The sequence below is a fragment of the Mobula birostris genome, chromosome 5 (genome assembly GCF_030028105.1).
Source record: "Mobula birostris isolate sMobBir1 chromosome 5, sMobBir1.hap1, whole genome shotgun sequence".
Taxonomy (NCBI): domain Eukaryota; kingdom Metazoa; phylum Chordata; class Chondrichthyes; order Myliobatiformes; family Myliobatidae; genus Mobula; species Mobula birostris.
In genome coordinates this window covers 55,879,718-55,902,530 of record NC_092374.1, presented here as the reverse complement: position 1 = coordinate 55,902,530, position 22,813 = coordinate 55,879,718, and the positions used below count along the sequence as shown (strand labels likewise).

General features: G+C 40.5%; 1 protein-coding gene across 6 annotated transcripts in view; it reads left to right on the top strand.

Annotated features, from left to right (window-relative positions):
* Positions 1 to 4,100: 4,100 nt before the first annotated feature.
* frem1a (Fras1 related extracellular matrix 1a) overlaps positions 4,101 to 22,813 on the top strand; it is a 179,769-nt gene continuing 161,056 nt past the window's right edge. For all 6 annotated transcript variants that reach the window (XM_072258037.1, XM_072258035.1, XM_072258036.1 and 3 more), the window contains exon 1: positions 4,101 to 4,258. The gene's annotated coding sequence lies outside the window, so the exon portion shown is untranslated. The remainder of the gene's footprint in view (positions 4,259 to 22,813) is intronic.

The following is a 22,813-nucleotide window of genomic DNA, read 5'->3' as shown; positions in this document are numbered from 1 at the left end:
TACACCTACCTTTGACATCCCTCTATACTTCCCACCAATCACCTTAATATTTTGTCCCGTGTATTAGCTATTTCTATCTTGGGAAAAAAATCTCCGGCTTTCCACTCTATAGTGCCTTTTAGCATCTTGCACACCTTTATCAAGTCACTATTTGCAGATTCTTGTTGTCTTAGACAGACCAGTTGCCATACCAACCCGTGATGAATCTGGATAGGATGCTTTCTATGGAGTGTCTATATGATTGGTCAATGTCAATGGATAGTTGATGAATTTCTTTAGCATCCTAAGGATGTAGAGGATCTGACGTGTTTTCTTAATCATGGCATCTACATGGTTGGATTAGGATAGGGTATTGGTGATGTTCAATCTTAGGAATAATCAGAAATCAATAAGGGATGAAGGAGAACTCAAATGTTAGAAGCAGGCTTAAATCTAAAATCTCAAAGGGATTCTGTTCCAAATGTGATCATGATATCTGTAGTGGCTCTTCATATAATTGCCTGCCATCATTGGAATTTAGAACATCCAAGACCATTTCATGCTCTTTAGCTTTTTCTATGTTTATATCACTTCCTCTTGCATTAGAAAGGGAAATGTATAAGCAAGATGGTGATCTGATGTGTGGCCTGGGTTGTGTTGTGTTGTTCTCCAAACTTGATAATCTATTTGCAAACATTTCGTCACTGTACGAGGAGACATCATCAGTGTACTGTTCATTTGTGGTGTGTGTTCTGAATGCTTGGCTTTTATATACTTATCAATCAGTCGATTGGTCGTCATTATGGAAACCCAGTTATGACATATGTAGGGGGTTTCAGCACTGATTGGTTCCGTGGCGAACTCTGTGCATTGTCTGGAATTTTGCCTGCATTGGCTTATAAATGGGATCAAGATCTACATGTCTGTTCATAGAACTGTTAGCAGAAAACCATGCTTCAAGATGTATTGCCTTGAGTTGGGAGGGTGTGAGCTGATCTATTAATAATGGATGTAAGACTTGCAATAATACTCAGGGCAAAGAGAAGGTGAAGCACAGAAAGAAATTTAGATAGATGGACCTTGTAGTCAGTGGTGAGGGTGTGGTAATCTGTACACCACGTGAATGTGCTTGGCAAATGAAAAAGACTTCATTAACATTGGTCAGTTGCGAATTCAGAAAACTTCCATGGCCTGGCACTGAGTTCTGAAGCTTGTTACTTACATTGCCTTTTGATTAGAGCTGTGCAGGGTGTTCTGGCTCTCATACTTCTCCAATCTCTCCGATCTCTTCCCTCCTCACTGAGAATGCATGATGTCCCCTTTCGGATTTATTGCAATCCATGCCCATGTTAAAAGTTCATCCAATTGATTCCCCTTTGCTTACACTGATATACAACGACTTGAAGTGGATTGTGAGTGAAGAAACTCATGATAATGAACCTTATCAAAAGGGTTTGATATGACCTCCAGTGCAGCAGGCAACTAAGTCATTTACAAGATCAAAAACAATTATATTTATAATTTATGCAGCATTTATATTGTGAGTGTTGTCTGTATCTGTGTGCCTAGGACGCCATGGTAAGGATTTCATTATAACTTTACCTCACCATATTTGTGCACATGGCAATAAATTCAATTTGTTTTGTAGTAGGAATGAATTAGGCCACCAGGTTTTTTAAGCCTGTTCGACCATTCAATAAATCATGGCTGATCTACAGTGCTAGTCTCTGCACCTCTTTTGTGTCAGTTGCTTATAATGCTCAGATCCGAGATATTTCAAATATTTATCTTTCTCCGCGTAAGTGATCTGGCCTCCACCAACGTCTGAGGCAGCAACTTCCAGAGACTCGTCACCCTCTGTAAAAGGTATTGTTATCCATGTCTGTTTTAAATGACCATCCCTTTGTCAAGATACAAGATTCAAATTTATTTGGCATGTGTATGTCGAAACATACAGCGAAATGTGTCATTTGCATTAACAATGGGTGTGCTCGGGGGTAGACTACAAGTGTTAACACACATTCTAACACAGCATGTCTACGATGCTCAGCAGATCAACACAGAACACAAGTAACAAAACAACAGCAACAAAACAAGTGCTGTTCCTCCCTCCCATCCACCCATACACATATTTAGTGCTTTAACCACAGGTCAGGCCTCCAGGTTGAGGCTCCAGTAGAATCAAACTCAGGCCCGCAGACAAGAGTCTTTGACCTTCTTAGCGGACTCACAGAGATTTGTAGTTGTGGCTACGGTCAACAGGCCTCGACTTGCAGACTTCCAATTCAATCCTCAGGCCTCGATCCCTAGCATCGATCTCAGGACACAACGATCACAAAACACTAGGCTTCAATCTTGTGACTTGCCAATGACGGGACCCCGAACACTAGGCCATGATCTCCAGTCTCACCAATTCACAAACTTAGAGGGTCAACTGAACTGATTCCTCCTACTCACATAGAACTCCATCTCCAGAATCCGCTGAGAACTCACTGACCTGGGTGGTGCCTTCAGCCAGTCTCTGTCGGTCTGACATCTGACATCCAACATTCGACCACGGAGTCCCATATTCACACCTCTCCTTTAGGAAATGCAAACCAACTTTAAGTAGTGCAGGCTTATTGAAGAAATATTGGGATGATATTTTTGATATTATTTCAACTGTCTTGAACATTGATTTACAACCTCATCCTATTACCGCCATCTTTGGTGTACCAATGATAGAAAAACAATATTTGACCTCTTCAGCTTGTTGGATGATTGCTTTTGTTACTCTAATGGCTAGAAGATCTATACTATTGAATTGGAAAGAGATTAATCCTCCAAATACATTTCATTGGTTTTCTCAAACTATATCTTGTTTAAATCTAGAAAAAATTAGAAGTGTCATTTATGACCCATCTATTAAATTTGATGAGACGTGGAGACCATTTATTCAATATTTCCACATGATGTAATTTGATCCTTGCCAAATCTATTTTGTGATTTCAATATATGGGGAGAGGAGCGGACGTGGCGACACTATTGGTTCTATCTGAGGTATCAGAATAGCCCTTTCTTTTTCTTTTTCTTTTCCTTAGTTTTCTTTTAGTTTGGGTAGATTAGTTTTTTTTTCTAAGGAGATATATATTTTTTCTTTTTCTGTTTTTTTAAATGATATTTTTGTATTTTATGTATACCCTTTATATATTTTATTGTTAATTTGTGAGATTTTGGGAGGTTTCCTAACTATGTGTTTCTTGACTGTATACTTTTATAATGTAATTATTATTATTTAATACAATCCCAATCGTTCTGTACTTATTTTTTGTAATGTGTATGATGTTGAAACTAATAAAAAGATTGAAAAAGAAAGGAAAGGAAAGAAAGTAGTGCAGGCTGGCTTTAAGTAGTGTGTTACTTATGATACAAGGTCTCCTGCTGATGTGTGCAGCCAGTGAAGAGGACGAGTGGCAATAGCTGAGTGCAGAATTAATTTCTGTGAGCAAGTAACACAAACCTGGCACAAACCCAGCATCACAGTGAAAAGAAACATGACTATTGTGATCCACATCCATATTAAAGGCTCATTCATTTAGATTAATATGCAATGATGTGAAACAGATAGTAAATGGCAAAAAATCTTCCTATTAATGACTTTTATCAGAAGGATTTAATTGGGAATTAATTAAAATTTAACTGTATTTCGGGAAGATGGTGGGTCAAGAAAGGCAGAAATGTGGTGATACTTGTAGCAGCTGACTCCAAAATAATATTGATCTTAAAAAGTACAAAAAGCAAAGAAAGATCTAAATACTTTGTGATCTGTATGCTGGTGAAAGTGCTAAAAAGCTTGTTCAATGGAATTCTGACATAGACCAAACAAAGTGGTAATCTCTACAAAACATACAAAACACAGCTGTCTCAGTTATGCTGTCTGTTCTTCACGACCCATAAACCTGCTCTACATTGCATCATTAATCAGATGAAAAGCAGTGACTCTCCCTACTACTACCCTGATGTAAAGCCATGAAGGTGTTGTCATAGTTCTGAACGCACAAAGCTGGGAGGTGCTTTGATCTGCAGTTTTGCTGTTTATCTTCACTCCTTTCCGGTTACATGAGCTCTTTAAACCAGGGACCTCTTAAGGGAGGCCCCACACAGTTATTACTCTCAGCCACAAGGCATTCTGATAAGCAACGCTATGTAAAAGAGCTTCAATTTTCCACTTGGCATATGCACACTGCAAGCTCTGAAGTGGCCTGGAGAGGAAGCTCCTACAGAAGAACTGTTGTAACAGGTAAAAATTTTGAATAATATTCGCTAATAAAAGTTTGTCTTTAAGTTGGATGACAAAAGGTATTCTGTATCACTAAGATTAAAACCAACAGGGAAGCTAAGTAATATCATGGGGTGGAAGAGTTTTATTTTTTTTCAGCAGTACTAATTCTGAAACTAATCAGTCATTGTTTGTTGTGGTTGTGAGTTTTTTAACATAATCTGTAGAAATCCTTTTGAAAGACAGAAGGTTTATTTAATAGCTACTTTCCGAGTGAGCTGAATGACAAGTATTTAATCAACTGTTTTTTCGATTGTGTGTGCACTGAAGGTATTTTAAGTAGTTACCCATGTCACATTAAGTAGCACTTGTGTTGTTTTCAACTGAAGTGCTTTATTCGATGGTTTGGTGGGCCATACTATAAATCTGTCACTGAGGAATACAACCTTGTTGCATTGTGTATGTTGCACCGTAGTATAATTTGTGTAATTTGGATAAAGTTAAAAGCTATATGTTTATAGTTTTATGTACAAAGAACAGTGATTAGTCTGCAGCTGGGGGTTAAATTTGATAGCCCCTGGGACTGATGTGGGAGTTGGGGGGGTGTGGGTTGGTGGGCTTACGAGACATGGTTAACACCCTCCATTGATTACAATGCAGGCAGCTCGCCAGCTTGGTGCTGAACACTCTCTTCAATACCCAGCTTGACTGGCTGTATTAGCAGGAGGCTGACGCTTCGAGGAGTTGATTCCTTTTAGCCCCGAGCTGCTTAAAGTCAGCCTGTGTCATTTAAAGCAGAGGAGTATTTACTTATGCTATTTATTGAGATGCAATATGGAACAGGCTCTTCCGGCCCTTCGAGCCACACTGCCCAACAACCTCTGATTTAACCCTGGCCTAATCACGGGACAGTTTACAATGACCAATTCACCTACCAACTGCTAGGTCTTGGACTGTGGGAAGGAACCGAAGCACTTGGAGGAAATCCATGCATTTCACTGGGAGGATGTACAGGTGAGGTCAGAATCGAACTCTTATGCCCCGAGCTGTAATAGCATCAGACTACCATGCTGGAGCAGGTGGCAGTGGTTGTGCTGATCAAAAAATATTGTTAAACAACACGGCCAAATTTATTAAGGAAGGGAGGATTCAGGTGTTACGGCATTAGATTTTAGACTTGTCCCTCTTTTTCTTCTTCATGTGCCTTGCGCATTACATGCTTTCCACATCGAATGATCCCTCGCGGCATCAATGATATCTCGCACATTTAGATCTGTTATTTCTTTTACAGTGTCCATATATTTCTTTCTTTGCCTTCGTCTTCCGCGTTTCCCAGGCATACGGCCTTGTAACGTAAGGCATTCTATTTCTCCCTTTCTGATGACATGGCCCAGGAATTTAAGTTTCCTCTCATTTAATGTTCTCATTAAAGATCTTTTTGTATGGGCACGTTGGAGCACAGTCTCATTAGTTACCCTATCTCTATATGATATTTTCAGCATTCTTCTAAGAAACCACATTTCTGTTGCTTCTAAGTTTCTTTGGAGTTCTGGTGTTTAGTCCATGTTTCGGAAGCATACAGCAAGATTGACCAGATGTAACAATTTAGTAGCCTAAGCCTTGTTGTCATAGAAATGTGTCTGATGGTAAAATGGGTTTCATTTTTTGGAAGTTGGTTTTGGCAATGACAACTCTTCTTTTAATTTCTACTTTACTTCTAGCATCTTGAGATATAAAGCTACCAAGGTAATTAAAGCTGGTCTTTTGTTCAATTTCTTGGTTGCTGATGTACAATTGGCAGTTGGGAGTATCCTGCTGTTTTGATATTACTTTTGTAGCCTGGGGAAAAGTACACACTCAGGACAACAAATACTTTTTTTAGGTTTTAATTCCTTTATCTGTTTTAGATGTTTAAGTGCCAGAAGAGGGTCTCAAAACAAAATGAACAAATTTACCACTAGTTCTTGCCGTTACAATCTCAGTTTAACTTCCGATTCACACCCTTTACATAAGCAAACGGCCCAAAATTAATACAGAACTAATACCGTACTAATGCAGTAGTGGCAATTCTGAAGGAACACAATACAAGCAACATTAGAATCCCCCAAACCTGTATCTTGTACATAGCAACAAAAATGTAAGCGAATACATCTCATCTAAGATATCTACTACTTTTTAGTACACACGTGCTGAACTTCCGAACAGCAACTAAACGTTTATGTTACGCTGTTATATGCACAGTCATGATACAATAAAGTTAGACAAAAGGTTCACTTTGGCACAACTTTTACAAGGTATTGCCTGGTAGTTAAATTACAGGGAGACTGACCTACTTGGCTGGTGAGGAACTTTGTATAAGCCACGCTATCCAACGTTGATTTCTTCACTCATGGAAATCTAAAGCATCCACATGTAAAACATGTCAAATTACTGATACTCTGGATTCGCCAACAAGAATAAACAAATTTGCATGGGTATCGTCAATTAACGCTCACTTTTCCTCACCATGCCCAGTTTCTGGGAGGAACTCAATTCCAACACCCCACCAGCATCTTCAGCAGAAAACAAAATGGTCTCCCCACTATCCCACGTGTGTGTAATGATATCACCATCTCCACTTGAAGGCACAGACAACTATTCTAGCATTACCCAGATGGATGCCTAAGTGCACTTTTAGCAATACTGAATAAGTTTCGACGGTCACCCGATTACATTACCATACATTTGGTTTTTTTACAGTTGATGATTAGACCAAAATCTGCACTTGTTTGTACTACTTTGTCTGGAAGGATTTGTAGATCTTCTGCAGCACTTGCTATTAGGGTGGTATCCTCTGCATATCTCATATTGTTGCTGTTAACACCTCCAATTTTTATCCCATCTAGGTTTTCTATTTCTCTGAGAATCATTTCACTATAGATATTAAATAGTTCCAGTGAGGCAACGCATCCCTGTCTAACTCCTCTTTGAATTTTAGTCCAACTGCTTATATTATCATCAATTTTTACCGCTGCCATTTGGTTCAAATATAAATCTTGAAGCAGTTGTTGGTCCCTTCCTTCAATGCTTAGTTTAGCGAGAATTTGAAATAATTTTTCATATTGCACTTTGTCAAGTGCTTTAGTGAAATCAATAAACATAAAAAGGCATCATTTTGATAGTCAATTGCCCTTTCTGAAAGCATTTGTAGTATGAAAATTGCGTTCCTAGTTCCTCTTTCCTCAATAAACCCATTTCGCAGTTCAGAAGGTTCTGGCCTTGCCTTGTTTTTAATTCGACTTAGAATAATTCTCAACAAAATCTTTATTATGTGACTCATAAGTCTGATTGTTCTATAATTTTCACAGTCAATAGTTCCAGGAATTTTTGGCAGAGTTATAAATACTGATTTGAAGAGATCGTCAGGCAATACACCAGACTCAGGTATGCCATTAAACAGTTCAAAAAGAATATCTATGCCTGGATCCTCTAGGGCTTGTATCATTTCATCAGTTCTAGTGACTTTACCATGTTTCATGCTTTTCATTGCTTTAGTTATTCCTTCTTTGGTAATGGGGGGGCCAGAATGAGGGTGCCTATTATCCTCAAAAAGCTGCTCTATATACTGAATCCATCTCTCACATACTTTATCTGGATCTGTTAGTATGGATCCGTCTGCTGATCTTATGTATCCTATAGAGGAAGTTTCCTTACTTCCAGTAATTTCCTTAATTTTCTTGTGCCTTTCTTTGCTGCTGTTAATATGGCCTTCTACTTCATTGCATTTTTGATTCGACCATTCTTCCTTTGCAATATTGCACAATTGTCTGGTCTGTCTGTCTGTCTGTCCAGCTCTCAGTATTGCACTTCATTATTCTTAACTAACCTTCTTCGTCCCATTAGATCTAGAATTTCTTGGGTTGTCCACCCCTTGTTGGTGTGCTGGATTTCTTGTACTGGGATTATCTCCTCTGCTGATTGCTGTATAGCATATTTAAATCTGTCCCAAATAGGTGTTGTTACATTTTCGTTGAGGTGTTCTTCTACAGGTGCTTTGAATTGTTGCTTAAGTATGTTATCATTTTAAAGATCTCCCAACATATACATCTTTCTCTTCTTTCCACTTTTCAGTTTCTTTAATTTTGTTTTAATGGTAGCTATTACTGGATGGTGATCTGAACAACAGTCTGCTCCTGGGTAGGCTTTAGAAATTGTGACATTATTTCTAAAGCGTGCACTCGGTAATGAAATCTATTTGATTCCCTGTTCTAACTCCAGGGCTAATCCAAGTACACAATCTACGTGGTGATCACTTGGTTGTTTCTGACACACCAATCAGTAAACCTTTCTCCATTTTCATTTTTCTCCCCTAATCCAAATGGTCCTATGATGTTATCAACCCTTTTCTGTCCAACTTTGGAGTTAAAATCTCCCATGACCAGATTTTATATCTTGAGATTTACATTGCTCATAAGCACTGTCGAGATCTTCATAAAATTTGTTGATATCCTCTTCATCCGCATCATTTGTTGGCGCATAGGCTTGGATTATGCTAATGTTAAAAGGGTTACCCTTTAATTTAGCTAAAAACAGCCGGTCGGATATCGCCCAATATCCCATAAGACATTTTGATAATTGTCTGTTTAAAATAATTTCAATTCCATACCTATGCTGTTGACCTCCAGAGTACATTATCAGAGAACTCTCTTTGTGAATTTGCCATTCTTGGTCCATCTAATTTCTGATGGGCCTAAGATATCAACTTCCAACCTTTTCATTTCATTTAATGTGTTGTCCAACTTTCCTTTCTGGTAAAGTGCATGGATGTTCTATGTTGCTACCCTTAGCCTTTCCCTATTGCTTACAGTCTCTGGATGACGGTCTGGTGTCACCTGCAGCACATGACTACCCCTACCGAGCGAAGTGTTGTTCTGTTGATTAGAATCAACTCCATTCACGCTGTTGTCTGGTTCCCTTCTTTTGTTTCTTTCCATGATTGACTAGGCAGAAATTACAACAGTGGTTTGCCATTGCCTTCCGTTGCCGCAGTGCTCATCTAACTAGAGCATTTGACCTCTACTGGTATTCCCAATTGGCCATTGGGAATTATACACAAGACGACACCCAACCTTTGCTTTTATACAAAGACAATCCTCCACCAAAGCCTGGGATCCATCTCCCTGCTGCCAAAGACTTCAATGATGCCACCACCAGTGGTCTGGTTATTTTTCTGGCGCCAAACACTCGCCATAGACAAAGCTCCTTCAGTGAGACAGGGTGCACCCGGACCTAAGTCCTACGTGAAGGTGGAGTTGCCTTGGGTGGTAGAAGCTATATAATCGCTATTGGCATTTCCTGATATTTAGTCAGGACCAAACCACCCCATACACCCCGGACTTGCCCCAATTTCTGCAAATTGTTTTCCCATTATCAAAAAGTAAATGGAGAGTGTTCAAAAGAGGCTTATAAGGTTCTTAATTGGGAAGTTGAGATTCTAAATTGCAGAAAAGCTGATTTTGATGGTATCAGAAAGGATCTGGCAAATGTTGTTTGGGGCAGGCTGTTTTCTGGCAAAAGTGTACTTGGTAAGTGGGAAGCATTCAAATGGGAATTTTGGGAATACAGCGTCTGCGTGTTCCCATCAGAATAAAAGGCAAAGATAACAGGTTTAGGGAACCTTGGTTTTCGAGAGATATTAAGGTTCTGGTTAAGAAAAAGAAACAAGTGCGTAACAGGTATAGGCAGGATGGAACAAATGAGGTACCTGAGAAGTCTAAGAAATGCAAGAGAACACTTAAGAAGGAAATAAGGACACCTTAAAGATGGAATCAGGTTTCTCCAGTAAACAAGGTAAACCAGCTGGTTTGAGTCGCTTCTCTCAGCGTTCTTGTCACTGTCCACGAAGGAGCCGCTGCTTCAACGGAGAGGCCGTTGGTTTGTGTCACTTCCCTTGGTGAGGCTGCTGAGCTCCCGATGCTCTTGGAGAGATTGCAGGGTCCCAATGCTCACTGAGATGTTATCAAAATTCTGAGATTTATGGATTGGGCTTCAGTTCATGATGGCCTCCTTCGGTTCTATGTTTTTTTTTCATGTTCTTGCCCATGCTTTTGTGTTGCTGATTGGCAGGCCAGGGGTTTGGGTGATTTCTTAGTTTTGTGCGAGGGACAGCTTGGCAGTGTTTGGAGTTTGAAAGTTTTTATTTATTTTTCTTTTCATGCTGAGGGGTGCAGAATTGATGACTTTCTTTCAACTTCTATGGTTTTCTGTATTTTATGGCTATCTGGAGAAGACAAATTTCAGAGTTGTATTCTGCATACATACTTAGATAATAAAATTAATCTTTGAACCTTTTGTAGAAGAATCACAAAAATATTAAGAGCAAAAGGACAGCAAGGACCAAGACTGGTCCTCTGGAAGGTGAAAGTGGTCACCTATGCATACAGTCGAAAGAGATGGAGTAGATCTTCAATGTATTTTTTGCATCTTTATTTACTCGAGAGATGGACACAGAGTCTATAGAAGTGAGGCAAAGCAGCAGTGAGATCAAGGACCCTATACAGATTACAGAGGAAGAGGGGTTTGCTGCCTTGAGGAAAATTAGGGTGGATAAATCCCCAGGATGTGATGTGTTCCCTGGGACCCTTTGGGAGGCTAGTGCACAAATTAGAGGAACACTAGCAGAAATAGTTAAATCATCCTTATCCATGGGTGAGGTGCTGGCGGATCGGAGGGCACTTAATGTTTTTCTGTTGTTTAGGAAAGGCTCTAAGAATAAGCCAGGAAATTATAGGCTGGCGTGCCTGACGTCAGTAGTGGGTAAATTATTAGAAGGCATTCTAAGGGTAGACGTGGACTGACTAGAATAGTCAACATAGCTTTGTGCGTGGAAGGTCACGTTTAACCAATTCAGATTGGAGGATTGTGACTAGTGGTGTCCCACAAGGATCGGTTCTGGGACCTCTACTTTTCGTGATTTTTATTAACGACCTGGATGTGGGGTAGAAGGGTGGGTTGGCAAGTTTGCAGATGACACAAAGGTTGGTGGTGGTGTAGATAGTGTCGAGGATTGTCGAAGATTGCAGAGAGACATTGATAGGATGCAGAAGTGGGCTGAGAAGTGGCAGATGGAGTTCAACCCAGAGAAGTGTGAGGTGGTACACTTTGGAAGGACAAACTCCAAGGCAGAGTACAAAGTAAATGGCAGGATACTTGGTAGTGTGGAGGAGCAGAGGGATCTGGGGGTACATGTCCACAGATCCCTGAAAGTTGCCTCACAGGTGGATAGGGTAGTTAAGAAAGCTTATGGGGTGTTAGCTTTCATAAGTCGAGGGATAGAATTTAAGAGTCACGATGTAATGATGCAGCTCTATAAAACTCTGGTTAGGCCACACTTGGAGTACTGTGTCCAGTTCTGGTCGCCTCACTATAGGAAGGATGTGGAAGCATTGTAAAGGGTACACAGTAGATTTACCATGATGCTGCCTGGTTTAGAGAGTATACATTATGATCAGAGATTAAGGGAGCTAGGGCTTTACTCTTTGAAGAGAAGGAGGGTGAGAGGAGACATGATAGAGGTATACAAGATATTAAGAGGAATAGATAGAGTGGATAGCCAGTGCCTCTTCCCCAGGACACTACTGCTCAATACAATAGGACATGGCTTTAAGGTAAGGGGTGGGAAGTTCAAGGGGGATATTAGAGGAAGGCTTTTTACTCAGAGAGTGGTTGGTGTGTAGAATGCACTGCCTGAGTCAGTGGTGGAGGCAGATACACTCGTGAAGTTTAGGAGACTACTAGACAGGTATATGGAGGAATTTAAGGTGGGGGCTTATATGGGAGGCAGGGTTTGAGGGTCGGCACAACATTGTGGGCCGAAGTGCCTGTAATGTGCTGTACTGTTCTATGTTCTATGTTCAATCTTGAAGTGTTTTTGAGGAAGTTTCCAGGAAAGCTGATGAAAGCAAAGCAGTGGACATTGTCTACATGGACTTTAGCATAAGGTCCCACATGGGAGGTTGGTCAGGAAGCTTCAGTTGCTTGGCATTCAAAATGAGGGAGTAAATTGGCACTGGGGAATGTGGTAGGAAAGAGATCTGGGAACACAGAACCGCATTTCCTTGAAAGTGGTGTTACAGGTAGATAGAGTCATAAAGATAACTTCTGGCACATTAGCCTTCAGAAATCAAAGTACTGAGCACAGGAGTTGGGATGTTGTGTCAACATTTTATGAAACCTAACTTGGCATATTATTTGCAACTTTGGTCACCAACATGAAAGATGTCAGTACGATTGAAGGAGCATAGAGAAAATTTACAAGGATGTTTCCAGGACTTGAGAACCTGAATAATAGGGAAAAGGTTGAACAGGTTAGGATTTTATTCCCTAGAGCACAGAAGAATGAGGGGAGATTTGATAGAAGTATACAATATTATGAGGGTATAGATAGGGTAAATGCAAGCAGGCTTTTTCCACTGGGATTGGGAGATACTAGAACTAGAGGTCATGAGTTAAGGGTAAAAGGAGATGTGTTTAGGGGAACACTGAGTTGGAATTTCTTCACTCAGAGGATGGTGAGAGTGTGAAATGAGCTGTCAGCTGAAGTGGTGGTTGCGAGTTTGACTTCAATATTTAAGAGCAATTTGGATAGGCACATGGATGGGAGAGGTATGGAGGGTATGATCCGATGAACTAGGCAGATAAATAGTTTGGCACAGACAAGATGGGCCGAAGGGCTCATTCTGTGCTGTGGTGCTCTATGGCACTAAGGACCCTGCCTGGGACCAATGAAGGTCCTTGCTTGCAAGAGGGTCCTTAGTGATGGATGCTGTCCTTTGAGGCACCACCTTCTGAAGCTGTCCTCAGTGGTGGAGTGGATAGTGCGTGTGATGGAACTGGATGAGTCTATCGCTCTGCAGCTCCATGCAATTCTGTGCATTGGAGACTTCATACTATGCTGTGATGCAAACAGTCCATCATACATCCATAGGAACTTGGTGACATACAGAATCTCCAAGACTAACGTAGAGCCACTGGAGTGCTTTCATCATGACAGACTCCTTCTGTGTGTTGTCTACGCCTTCGTTCCTGTGCTGTTGCTGCAGACAAGTTTTCTTTATGCTGCACATTGCCGTACTTGTGCACATGACAATAAATTGGCTGACTTGAAGGAGTGATTGGTTCACAAGTCTGATAGAATTGGGGAAAGTTGAAGAGACCTCCTGTGATACAGGGGCTAGGAAGACCAGTGCAAGTAACTAGTCTTGAAGATGAATGATGGAATTACACAAGAGAGCACACATAACTATTACGCTGTAAAGGGTGCAGAGTATATTTACAAGGATGCCGCCAGGACTCAAGGGACTGAGTTGTAGGGAGAGTTTGGGTAGACCAGGCACTATTCCTTGGAACATCGGAGATTGAGGGTTGACCTTGTAGGGATATATAAAATCATGAAGGCTACAGATAGTGTGATGCATAAAGTCTTTTTTTTCCCAGGGAAGGGGAACAAGATATTTAAATGGAGAAGCAAAACATTAAAAAATGGCTTGGGAGGCAACTTCTCACACTAAGGGTGGTAATATATGGAATGAGCTGTTATAGAAATTAGTTGATGCAGGTACAATAATGACAGTTAAAAGACATGGATAGGAAAGGTTTAGAGGAATATAGAAGGTCCTAACCTGATTCTACCTTTTCTATAACTCGGATTCACAAGTCCCAGCAAATCTTAGTAAATTTTCTCTGTATAGAAACATAGAAAATAGGTGCAGGAGTAGGCCATTCGGCCCTTTGAGCTTGCACTGCCATTCAGTATGAACATGGCTGATCATCCAACTCAGAACCCTGTAAAATGCGGACAAATGGGACTATCTTTAATGGGCATTACGTTTGCCGTGGACAAATTGGACCAATGGGCCTGTTTCCATGATTTATTTCTCTATGATTCTATAATTCAGCAGGTCAGGCAGCACTTTATGGAGGTGGTGGGATGGTTAGAGATCCGACACAAAGGGACCAAGTGTACTCTTTCAGTCCTGATGAAGCAGGGTCTCAACTTGAACCATTAATCATCCCTTCTTCACATCCCAGATGCTTCCCAACCTGCTGAGTTCCACCTGCTGTTCATGATTGTTCCAGACTATAGCACCTGCAATGTTTTGTGTCTCCATAAAACAGCTTATGTTTCTTCTCATAGAGGTAATAGGTATCATTGCCAAGGATGATTATAGGTGATCACAGATTTGAGGAGAGGGAGGCTCTGAGGATGTGTGTAGAAGGTTTGAGTGATGGTGGGAATGAAGAAGGCCCAACAGTTTTTGTGGAAGTTTTTTAGTGGTTTAAAGCCATGAGATTTAGACATAGACATACTTTATTGATCCCGAGGGAAACTGAGTTTCATTACAGCTGCACCAACCAAGAATAGAGCATAAATATAGAAATACAAAAACCACAAGCAATCAAACAACAATATGCAAACTATACCAGACAGAAATAAGCCAGGACCAGCCTATTGGCTCAGGGTGTCTGACCCTCCATGGGAGGAGCTGCAAAGTTCGATCGCCACAGGCAGGAACAACCTCCCCTGACGCCCAGTGTTGTATCTCGGTGGAATATGGCCGGAGTCCAACAGCAAAAAGTTCAATATCCAGGCTACAAGCACGTTCCTCGATCGTAATACGACCAGGATTGCACTATCTGTTGTTAACCAGAACAGCAATCCCCCAACTCCTTTACGCTTACCGCTCTCAGTGCACTTCCGATCAGCCTGAACCAAAGAGGGTCTTGAGAGAAAAATAGCTTACAATAGGTTGTGATCAGTAGAGGCAAATACTGGGAGCAATACAGGACTAACTGGTCAATTGATGGCTATTTCTTGCATTAAATAACAATGTTTAAAGTTCAAATTAAATTTATTAACAATGTATGTATATGTTACCATATACTACTTGAGATTCAATTTCTTGCAGGCATTTACAAGAACAAAGAAATATAGTAGTATTTTATGAAAAACTATACATAACAAAGAATGACAAACAACCTATGTGCAAAAGAAGACAAACTGTACAAATAAAAATATTAGTGAGAACGTGAGCTGGAAATAGTTCTTGAAAGTGAATTGTAGGTCATACAATCAATTCAGGGTAATGGTGAATAAAGCTATCCACACCAGTTCAGGGGCCTGATGGTTGTAGGGTAATAACTGTTCCTGAAGTTGTTCGTGTGGAGCCTAAGGCTTCTGTATCTCCTGCCTGATAGCAGAAGTGAGAAGAGGGCATGGTCTTGGTGGTAGGGGTCTTTGATGATAAATTCTGCTTTGTTATGACAGTAAATATTAGGGGACAGTTTGCCTGTGATGAGTTGGGCTATATTCACCACTAATGGTAGTCTTTTCCATTTCTGGGCACTGTTAGGGATATTCTCCACTCTGTAGAAGTTTGTCAAGCTTTTGGTGATGTACCAAATCTACACAAACTTCTGAGAAAGTAGAGGCACTGTCATGACTTCTTTGTGATGATACTTACATGCTGATCCCAGGACAGATTCTCAGAAATGTCAACTACTGATCCTCTCCTCCTCCATTCCCCTAATGAGAACTGGCTCATAGAATCTTCCTTTTTCCATCTGTTGTCGATAATCAGCTCTTTGGTTTTGCTTCCGGTGAGTGAGAATTTGTTGTTCTGTACCATTCCACCAGATTTCAACAAGATATATTTAGTAAGCGGGAACGTGCTGCTTTTTCCCATGTATTGAGTAATAGCCATTGTCTGGCATTCTAATCTATGCAGAACAATTCCTCAAAATATGAATGCACTCACATTGTGGAAAAGGCGTCTGCAATACTTCTGGGATTATTGTTTGCTTTGATCATTATAATTCAAGTAGAAGTTCTACTAAGTGTTTTATAAATAAACTAAACTCCTTGTTGCTCAATATCCTTTGTATTCTCTCCTGGAGCCACCAAATTAAATCTCTCAGTCAACTTCAATGAAATTAAAAGCAAAACACTAGAGAAATGATGGAAATGGCCTCTGACTACACTCTAGGAAGTGTTGGCCAAAGTCTCTCTGAAGTTCAGAGCAGGAATCCAGTCAAATCCCTGTGGAATTTCAACCAAAAGTATACATGAAACATTAAAGAGGCAAAAACAAACAGAGGAAACTGAATTTAAACAAGACTATCAGAGTTAATGATAATCTTTTGTAAATGTTTGATGTTTCAAAGAGATAATGATAGTGGAGCTCCATCTTTAGTGGCACATCTGCTCTCAGCTGTTGCTACAGGAATAGTTTATTACATGCCAACAACAATTAATTATCTGAAATCCTTGGGGATCCATCCAGTTCCAGTTCTTAAAATACTTGCTCATCTGCCTTAATTAAACAGAAGCTGGCTACCTCTTACCAGAAAGGAAAGCTCATGTATCTTCAGGGCCTACATATATCTGGTTAAGATTGAGTTGAGATTCCAGGCCAATGACTGGCAGAAATGTTTCAGCAGTTAGAATTTCTTAAGGGAAAACTTGGAATGAAAGACATCAAGAAGTTTACACAGAACCATCCCACACACTTATGACTCTACTTGTGTTGGACTGCTTTCATGTGTGATAAAAGCGTTTGGAGTATTAGAATTGTACAGCATAGAAACAAGTCCTTCAGCCCACCATATCCATGCAATCTGGGAATTAGTTTACTATTGTCACTGAGTTACAGTGAGAAGCTTTTGTTTTTGTTCCATCCAGACAGATCATTCCGAACATAAGTACATCACAACTCAGGAGGCTAATTAGTTATATGGGTAGAACTAATTAATACATTAGTTAGATGCTGGAAATCCAAAGCAACACACACAAACTGCTGGAGGAACTCAGCAGGTCAGGTAACATCTATGGAAATGAATAGATAGATAATGTTTTGGGCTGAGACCCTTCTTCAGGACAGAGAAGTGTAGACAATACTCCATAGACTCTGTGGAGGGGAGTCTAATTTACATGATAGAGTGGGATGAGTTTACAACACTCTGCAATTTCTTGCAAACTTGGTTAGAGCAGTTGCCACTTTAATCTGTGGTGCATCTGGATAGGATGCTTTCTATGCTGTATCTGTAAAGATTGGAGAGGGTCACTGGCACAGGGGACATGTCAAATTTCCTTAGCTTTCTGATGAAGTTAGAGGTGCTGGTACGCTTTCTTGGCCAATGCCTACGTGGCTGAATCAGGCCAAGTTATTGGTGACATTTACACTGAAGAAAATGAAGCTCTCAACCATCTCCACCTCAATGCCATTGCCCATTTACACTGATCCTATTTTTGTGTATGTCCATATCTTTCTTTGCCTTTCCTTTTTAATTGTTCACTTAAATGCCTCTTAAATGTAATAACTGTACCTGAAAGTAGGTGTATATGGGTATCATTTCCCATCAGAAATCCTGTCTCACTGCTGTGATTAAATGAGAAAATGAATCTTATTCTTGGTCTTCCCCTCCTTCCTGGGGAAAGGCTGTGAAGTTCCACATAGAGCAAAGTATCTGCAGTCATTCATCCAATGCAAAACACCACTATGTTGTGCAATATTGAATAGGGTCAGAATCTGAATTTCACCATTATGATTGCATTGCAATGGCACAGTAGCATAGCAGTTAGCATAATACTTTACAGTGCCAACAATAGGAAGATTGGGGTTCAATTCCAGCTCCTATCTATATGGAGATTGTATGTTTTCCCTGTTACCACATTGGTTTCCTCCAGGTGCTCCAGTTTGCTCTCACATTCCAAGAACATATGGGGTTACGGATAGTAAGTTGTCAGCAACCTACGTTGACACCAGAAGCATGGCACAGATTCAGACTGCATGGGTTATTGAGGCAAACACCATGTTTCAATGTACATGTGATAAATAAATTCATAGAGCAATATAGCACTAAGGCACAGAAATAGGCCCATCGGCCCATCTAGTCCCCACCGAACTGTTATGCAATCTACTCCCATCAACCCACATCAGAATCATAGCCCTCCATACTCCTCCCATCCATGTACATATCCAAATTTCTCTTAAATATTGAAATCAATCCAGCATCCACTATTTCTGCTGGCAGATTGTCCACACTTGCACCACCATCTGAGTGAAGAAGGCTGCCCCCACCCCCTCAGATTCCCTTTAAATATTTCACCATCACCTTTAACTTATATCCTCTTGTTCTGGTCTTATTCAACCTCAGTAGCAAAAAGTTGCTTGCATTTACCATATCTATACCCCTCATAATTTTGTATACCTCTATCAAATCTCCCCTCATTCTCCCATACTCCAGGTAATAAAATCCTGAACCTATTCAACCTTTCCCTGTAACTTAAGTCCTCGAATCCCACTAGTATCCTTGTAAATTTTCTCTGCACTCTTTCAATCTTATCGAAATCTTTCCTGTAGGTAGGAGAGCCGAATAATCCAAGTTAGGCCTCACCAATTTTTTATACAACTTATACATTACATCTCAACTCCTGTGCAAATACTTTGATTTATGAAGGCCAATGTGCCAAAAGCTCTCTTTATGTCCCTATCTACCTGTGATGCTTCTTTCAAGGAATTATGGATCTGTATTCCCAGATCCCTCTGTTCTACCACACTCCCATTACCGAACTATTCACTGTCTAAATTCTACCATGGTTTGTCCTCCCAAAGTGAAACACCGCACACATTTCAGTGTTAAATTCCATCTGCCTATGTAATATTTATATTATTCTAATATTTAGAATTACTCTCACAGCAAAGGATTCATACTGTCAAAAATATCTACAGAGCCTTTCCAATGACTATAAGAATTCTATCACTATATTTAGACTTTCTTTTAAATGTGAAAACCTCTTTTGTGTTCACTTCCTTTACAATTTTCTGCTCCCACCATTAATGGCCTCAATTTTCAATCATCACTAACAATTTACTGATTGGCCTTGGATTTTACGCTCTGCACAAATTCCACTGACAGGGCAACAAGTTCCTGGAATTATGCTGGGACAATCTGCCAACTGAACCTTGGCCAGGTTAGACAACTGTACTCTTTGAACAACTCCATATGTTTCAATGGAGAAAACTGGTTGTAGATCAGCAAAGTAAGATTCACGTGAATTACTTAAAGAAACAGTTAATTTGAACATTTCTTGTTTTTATCATTATATTTTTAATTTTTTTTAGAATTTTCCACAGTGTGATTTATTTCTATTGCTATTAAATCCTTGTTAAAGTTAGTGACATTTTAAAAGATTATTTATTACAAGTCAGATTAGCTTCAAAGTTTGGCCGTCAAAGTACTTCAGTGGGAATTGTGATTGGAAAGCCCAGTGCTGATCAGGTGGTGATTGGCCTTATTCCAAAGCTTTTAGACATGGGATATGGTCAATTAACCCAGAAACCTAAGAGTGTGTAGGATGTGGGAGGAAACTTTCCCACATGGGAAGCCTTCACATCACAGAGAGAATGGACAAACTCCAAACGGACAGCACTGGAAGCTGGAATTGAACCCTCGACTCTGTCAGAGTGAGGCAGCAATTCTATCAGTTGTTCACGATGTTGTCTGCCCTTGGTGCCAACTAGATTGTCTACCTTTTCAAAATGATAAAGGCAGGCGCTCAGTAGTTGTGCGGTCTAGCCAATTTTAGGGGTAAGTCTTACTTTGACTGTTCGTGTGAAAGTTTTACAACATAGAGGCCTTGTTCACATGTGGAGCTTTGTGAACTGAACATGTGGACTGAATCATCTCCTAATTGTATGTTCTAGTGCACAGCAATCTATTTTTGAAGATAAAAGTTTACTTCATTCCAGTGTAACGCGTTGTAAGCATCTACTGCTAATGTAATGGCTTCTCTGTAATGTTCACTGCTGAGGTAACAGTTTCTCTGTAGCATGTTTGGTTTATGGCTGGAGATAACAGGATTGTGGTATGCATATTAGCCAATCAGAGATTGTTGCTCTGCCTTGTGAATCTGGAAGAATGTTTTTCGTGGTCTTTTGTCGAGGAGTGACGAAGAGGGAAGACGCATGTGGAGAGAGCTGGTAGACCACCGGACGGAGTGAACTGGGATCTGAGGGTCCGAAGGTCGGCGACGCTCGGAGGAGACCGATGGTGGAAGAATGGCAACTGAGTGAGCTCCAATGTGCTCTGTTGACTTTTTGTTGAATTGGGCCCTTTTTAAAATTTTCATTACTAACCTTATATTCAGATTAAGATTCATAAAGTTCAATCATTTAGTTGCATATGGTGTGCTGTCTGATATTTTGCATTGTGGGTTTGTAACTGGACGGTACATTACACAGCATCCACACAAACATAATTTCTCAGTTTGGCGGGGCCGGAGTCTGTTTTCCCCTAGACAAACACAAGCTGGGCAAGCCTGAGGGTTACATCAGCTCCCTTCACAGTGATGTATAATGTTGGCAGGGTGGGAGAAACTTCTGTGCTTCCTGGACTTGCTCATCCAGAAGGACAAAAAGAATACTTCAGGGATGTTCTCAAGACTGTCTTGGGGAAAAAAATGGAACAATGTCACTCATCCATGGCCCTATCTGATCATCCATTAAGCTGGAAGCAGACCATCTGTGATAGTGCAGGAAGCTTGGAAGACATGGAAGCTCCATGAAAATATTGGCGGGAATCCCATATACCCTATACAACTCATGGATTTGCACGGTGTTACAAAAAGACTTCAGAGTCAGACATGAAGGTGATGATCAGTCTAACAGATTGTTGTTGTTTTGGACACTTTTCTTGAGATTGCAAGACCCTACTGGACAGTGGTAATGTAAAATGCTGCAGGTTCGGTTTACTGGTTTATTGGTGAGACCAACGGTGAGGGAGCTGTGTGGCCTCAGTTGTAGCGAGGACTAGGACTCGTGCCGCGAGCTCACCTGTTGCAGCCAACTGGGGGGGGGCGCGGGGGAAGGGAGATGCCAGAGGAGGTGTGGTGTGGATGGGATGCTGGATTGGGGGCTGGCCATACCCATTGTTGCTCTACTCCAATGTTTGCTCCGTGGAAAGCAAGCTGGATTACGTTCATCTGCAAACTGCTGCGAGCTTGCTTCTGTCGGCAACATCCATGGACTTGGCCGAGAGACATATATTTTTTTTTTGCGATTGTATGTGATGGTATCTTATATGTGCCTTGTGTTGTGTGTGATTGTTGGTGCACCTTGGTCCTGGAGGAACACCTCTTCATCTGGCAGTGTCCATGGGTATTCATATATGGTTGAAATATAATTGAATTTGAACTTGAACTTGCACTTTTCCACCACCTTTCCCTGTGTCAAAGTCAATGGGTTCTACATTGGCCTCATAAGCCATCCCAGACAGGACCCAGAGAACTGAAATGAAAGCAAGCCATCCTCAAACTCCAGCACTTCCTATTAGGACATCAAGCAAATGAGCTGCTCTCAGATCTAATATTCACATAGGAGCAAGTTCATGGGGAAGGACATATTATATAGGTAAGTAAACATTTACGTCTAGTTATTTTTATTAATTTCATAATATATGCACATTAAGCACAATCAGCACACCACTTACTCTATTTTCAACAACTAGATATGCTCTCTTACAATGTGACAAAACCACTTCTGTTTCTTCTTTTCTGGTTCTTTACTGGACCTTACTGGTTGGGGGTTGTTTGGTTGCTGTTTTGGAACAGCATTTCCATTTCAAGATAAACTATGTTCATAAAAATATACACAGGAAATCTAATATAAATAAAGTATATTTATTTCTTAACATTCATAGTGCCATCAAGCCAATATATCCAGCTTACAATGCATCAAAGCCACTCGTGTTTCCTTTTTAAACTAGATACTTGCTTGGTGCTCAAAATAAACCAGATACAACTCCACCCAAACACGAGGAATTCTGCAGATGCTGGAAATTCAAGCAACACACATCAAAGTTGCTGGTGAACGCAGCCTGACGAGGGGTCTCGGCCTGAAACGTCGACTGTACCTCTTCCTAGAGATACTGCCTGGCCTGCTGTGTTCACCAGCAACTTTGATGTGTGTTGCTACAACTCTACCCAATGAATTCCTCCAGCAGATACTTCATTGCTCCAGGTTCCAGCATCTGCAATCTCTTGTGTCTCAGATGCAAATAATTTGACTGAACTGGAAGAATAATAAGGTTTACATTGGAAAAGTTCATAGTTAAAGTTATTATTCTATAGATTTGCTGACTACTCTTGCAGAAAAATGAATCTCAGGGTTGTATGTGGTTTCATATACGTACTCTGATAATAAAATTTGCTTAAAACTTTGAACTGTAACCTGTACAGATTCTGTTATGATTGTTGATTTCCAATGCAATGTGTCTTTCTTTTAAACTATACTCCCAAGGCAGTGTTATGATAATTGTGGGGGATTTTAACATGCGAGTAGATTGGGGAAATCAGGTCAGCACTGGATCTCAAGAGAGAGAATTTGTAGAATGTCTGCGAGATGGCTTTTTAGAACAGCTTGTTGTTGAGCCTGCTAGGGGATCGGCTGTACTGGATTGGGTATTGTGTAATGAACCGGAGGTGATTGGAGAGATTGAGGTGAAGGAACCCTTAGGAGACAGTGATCATAACATGATTGA